Here is a 5,397-nt window from a genome sequence, read left to right as displayed (position 1 = left end):
TCTCCCTGGACATTATAAAGATCACACTATCTAGCTTTATCTAATCAGTCATACCCGATGGCAATGGAGAATGAGGAATGCCCAGCCGAGAGGGGGGTTGGCGCGCATGTGAGAGAGAGATTGTGTGTGTGTGTGTGAGAGAGAGAGAGAGAGAGAGAGAGGTGGGGGAGAAGGGGAGGGAGAGGGAATACAGTGTCAAAAGGAGGGGAGTGTTCAACTGTGCTGAAGATGATGGAAAAGCCAAGTCAGAAAGTCACCCACTGACTTTGTGGAACTGGGTGTTATTTGGGCCCATGGAAGCAGCAGATTCAGTTGAGCGGAGGCACAGAACCAGAGGAGATGGCAGTGAAGACCGTGAACTATCACATAAGAATATTTCTTTAAAAAGGTTGGACTCTGATTAAATTAAACTAGATACTGTGTTCCTTATAATGTCCTGAGAGAATCACTCTTGTGCCGTTTCATTTTTAAAATAGGAGAAACTAAACCACATTTCTATAGGGATGGGAGGACTTAGTAGGGAGAGAAAAGCTGCAAATACAAAGTAAAAATAATCAGTAGAGTAACTTTATTAAGAAAGCATGAATAGAGTTATTCCTAGAGGAGGCATTGGTTTCCATTGTTTATCAATAGAAGAAGGGCAATAGACGGGGAGAAGATGGGCGCCAAATATTTAGATGTATTTATAGATGCAGGAAATTTGATGGGATTTATGTCTAATAAGTTCTTTTTTCATGGTTAAGTAACAAGAGCAGTGATCTCCTGAGATTCAAGTTGGAGGAGGGAAGGGTAGAGGTTAGAAAGTTTGTAACAGTTGAAATAACTATTTCAGAGAGTGAGAAAGCAAACCAACCAGAGAAAGCTGGACAAGCCAGGCAGTTTTGAGGGAGTCCGTCCTTTTTAGTGCCTATGAATTACAGAGGTGTCATTTTGCCAGGTAGTGTAAATATAAACCCAATGTTCCCTATGAGAGAAATTTTGATTCTAAGGGAAGCAGAAGTTAGCAAAAGTTCATGACCTGGGCCCAAGAAGGAATTTTGGAATTTGATAAAGTTGGCTAAAAGAAAAAAATAATCTGACAACTTGAAATAGGTTCAAAGTTAAATCATTTCTGTGTTACTGACAATGCAACATGAATGAAAACAGAGGCCAGTTCTCAAGTTGCCAGAAAATCCGGAAACAAAGGGAAATAGCAGTTCCTAACACCACTTGGGTGCTGGGGACCAAAATCCAATTTACCGCATGGTGGAAGAGCTTGTGTTTAATAGATAGAAAGGGACATTTATATAGCCAAATGAAAGTATAAGCACCGTCCTCCTCCACTTGACATTAACCTGGACTCTTCCAACCACTTGCTTTCTCTACCCATGCCCTTTAAGATCTCTGGCTGGGCAGGAATGGGAGGCTTTATGTAGAATTCTGCCACCTAACAAATTATACCCCCACCTACTCTACCCCTTCCTCAGACACTTTGAACTCAATTTCAAACATCATATCATTTTGTCCTTCAATATTACTATTGTATCTTCAAAAAATAAGGACTCAAATAAGCAAAATATTATTATCCTTCCAAAATTAATATTAACTCACACCGTAATACTGCTAAATATCCAGGCAGTGTATACATTTTTTCCCAAGTGGAAAAATTAATTTTATATTGTTTGCTTGGGTCAACATCCAAATAAAGATAATTATCTGATGTCTTTTTTCAAACCATAGTAACACCTCTTTTTTTCTGCTTTACTTTGTCTTGTTTTGCGATTGCTCACAATTTATGTGTTGAAGAAACCAGATTGTTCTGTAGAATTTCCATCAGCCTGGACTCTGTTCATTGCATCACTGTGGTGTTACCTAAAACATTACCCTTCTTCCTGTATTTCCAGTAAATTGGTAGATTGCAACAAACGCTCGTTCCAGGTTTGATTCTTTGGCAATGATACTTCAGAGATAGAATAGTGTACATCCACTGGGTACACAAAATGTTTAGTTGTTTTTCTTTCCATGAAGTTAGCTGATATTGACAATCTTTGTGTGGATTTATGAACTTCATAAGTGAATTGCAAATAAGTGATATTCCAAGTTCTTCTTCATTTTCATGTAGAATAATCCCATACAGAGAAATCCCTGCTCGTGAGCCATTTAATTGCACTGTTACAATTTACATTTTAAAAAAGTGATGTGCTTTAATCAACTACAATCATATTCCTTACTGATGGTCCATTGACATGACCTTGGTAGTCCTGACCCTGAGAGCCATCGATAGCTCTGATTTCTGGAACAACAACCTGTTCCAGGCTCATTCTGTATATTTTCTCCTAAGACCTGGAATTTATATTTTTTAAAAGAACTCCTGGCCCCTTTATGTGGGAAATATTTAAAGACTACAATCTGGGCACTAGGAGCTTATAAATTTTTGACCAATGTGCCTGTTTAATGGATGTTTTTTCTAAAGATTTTAAACACCTTTGATTTTTTTCCTTCTTTTTGCCCTTGATTGTGACAGTATGACAGCTCTTCCAAAAGTGCACAGATATTTTCTTTCACTCGGGAACCAGTGATGCGGTCAGTCTGACCCACTGAGAAGGTTCAAGGAAGCTGTCGCATGGCACCAAAGCACTACTGCAACTTTTAGAATAAAATTCCATAGCTGTGTCTCTGAAGTAACGATGTCCTCTTCAGTCATCCTGTGCCTGTTGGGTGAGGGTTAGGAGGAATAATCGGCAGTGACTGCTGCTCTGCTCATGCCCTTGGTCACCTCTTTGTACAACTGTAGGCTACTCTAAACCGCCAGGAGGTGCCGGGTGGGTGGGAGGCTGGCAAGCCCTCCCTGGGACTCTACTTCCCAACTCCCCCTGCAGCCCCGAGCCCAGTTGGCAGAGAGGTAACCAGGCACCATCACATCAGCCCAATCAACAGTTTTAAACATACTTAAAAGGGTTTGACTGGCAGATGCTTGGGCAAGATTTCATCAGTAGTAACAGAGCCATTCTGGCTTGAGTGAAACTCTAGCCATGTCACAATTAATCTTTATGGTTCAGAGGACAAGAAACTTTGTACTCTCCTGAAGGTTTGCAGTAGAAAGACAACGTATGGGTTCAAGATATTAATAATCCTTTAAAAGTAGCAACAGTGAATACATCGCCCCTATTATCCCTCCCAGAAATAAACATCTGAAATAAAATGACTGAAATTTGTTTATTTAAAAAGAAAACTCCCTCATTTCAGTCATTTATTTCTGGGAGTTTCTGTCATGCTTCTTTTGATAAATAATTCGGTATATTTCTCAACAGATTAATATAAAGTTGGTTTGAGAGACATTTGTATAAAAGAGTGATTGAGTCATAATAATCATTTAGTTATTTTAATATAAAGTTAAAAGTTTAAAATTGGAAGACATAGCCTACATGTATCTGCCCTCACCGAGAGCTTATTTCTCAGCCGTGAGAACCCATATCTCGAGTGAAACTGTTTCTTGTTACCTCTGGCAGATGATGCCCATTCCATTGGATACTCCTTGGTTCTTATTCTCCTCACCTATCTGTGACTGATGACATTAACCCTTCATCCTTTCTTGAGCCTTTTTTAGAATTAGCAATACCACAGTTTTCTGAGTCTTTCTACGCCATCTACATAATAATCTTCTTCCTTGCATATGTATCCCATTTCCACCCCTCAAGTCTCAGTGCTCACCCATGTCTTCATCTTTGGCCTTTCTTTTCTTCTGTATCTTGAAGATAATAAGTCACCTTTGACTCTACAGGCCTGCCTTCTCTGTTCCCTGTAGCACTAAATGACTGGGTGCCGTACCTGGCTGTTCACCCAGAAAGTGGCAGTCTCCTGGTTTTCCTCCTCTTCCCGAAACTCCTTTGAACTCATCTTTTTATATTTATCCCCACTGCCACTGGGAAAAATCGTGTTTTTCCCACCATGTCTGGCTTTACGTGACAGATTCCTTACGAGTTCCTCAGCCTCTCACCCTGCCAACCTCCAAATCAAGGCCATCCAATACATAGCCACTATCATGCCTGGCTCTTTAAGTTTTTATTAAGTGAAATTAAAATTTCAGCTCCTAAGCCACATGAGCCACACTTCAAGTGCCCAGTAGCCGCACGTGGTAAATGGCTACTGCATTGGACACTGCACATTTACGACATTTTCATCATCACAGAACTTTCTATTAGGGATCACTGTTTGAGTTACTTATAAAATTTTAATTTATGCTTCACTGCTGACTAAACAAAACTTCCTCCCTCATTATCTAACACCTAGAGCTCTCTCAAAGCCATTTCAGCCTGTAGAAAGCCTTCCCTGCCCCTGGGAGGGCACACGCAGACTTCTCTTTACCATGGGCCTAATTAAAAGTGCAACAAACATTTGTCTATTTCTTCCACAAGGGCATAACCTTGAGGATAAGAATTAAGTTGGTATCTCCAGGTGGTGGTACATGCATCTAATCTTCCATTCACGAATTTCACAAACATTTATTGAGCATTACTAAGTACCATACAGCGCTAAGTATACAATAATTTAAAACTCTCCAGTGTTTACATGCTACTATATGTCCCATAAGTGTTTGTTGACTCCATAAGTAAACCTTGACCATGATTCTAGAGGGTCAGCATCATGTAAATCAACTGTTATACTTGCTGAAGTAATATGTGTGGCAGTCCTGACATAAACAGACTGTTAAGATTCTATGAACCGTAAGTTTACCAGATAGAGATTTCTTTGCTTTCATTTGCTGAAAGAGCAGATTTTGAGGGGAATGTTGATTCAGTTGACTACAATCTTCAGGAAAGTAAAGTCTATCTTTCTTTTGCCCAGAATTGTATCCCACACCTAGCAAAGTACCAAGATAACTGGTCTTCAATAAACCAAGCTGAGTAAACATTAAATGCACGCAGTTATCCGGTCTGTTTCCTGAGTTCTTTAATCATAATCAAAAATACTCCTGAAAAGTTTTTCTCCTGATGCAAGCCAGATATCCTAAAAGTTTTGTTTTTGAAATTAAAAGCGTTTATGTGATATTTGAAAAAGACAGAACTTTTGGGAAATTTTGAAAGAAACATTGTATGTGAACGAAATAAAAATAAAATGCACTTTTGTTGAATTTGTTAGAATCCCTATGTGGGAAAAAATGCCGATTACATTATCTATTTTATTAAAATTGGATCATTTACACCATAATATTCTTCTTTTGTTACGTATCCTTGGAGAAAAGAACAAACTATAATAGTATCAATAGTTGAATAGTGATAAGGAAGAGACATAAAGCAATCTGAATTGCATGATGCCTCCCTGTAGACTCGTTTGAGGGACATACAGAGAGTGGTATCATCAATTTAAAAGATTTCAAGGGATGAAAATTTGATAGAAGATTATTGAACAAGTGTCCCA

Source organism: Papio anubis, chromosome 19, assembly GCF_008728515.1.
Source record: "Papio anubis isolate 15944 chromosome 19, Panubis1.0, whole genome shotgun sequence".
In the NCBI taxonomy this organism is placed as follows: Eukaryota; Metazoa; Chordata; class Mammalia; order Primates; family Cercopithecidae; genus Papio; species Papio anubis.
Note: the sequence above shows the minus strand (reverse complement) of the source record.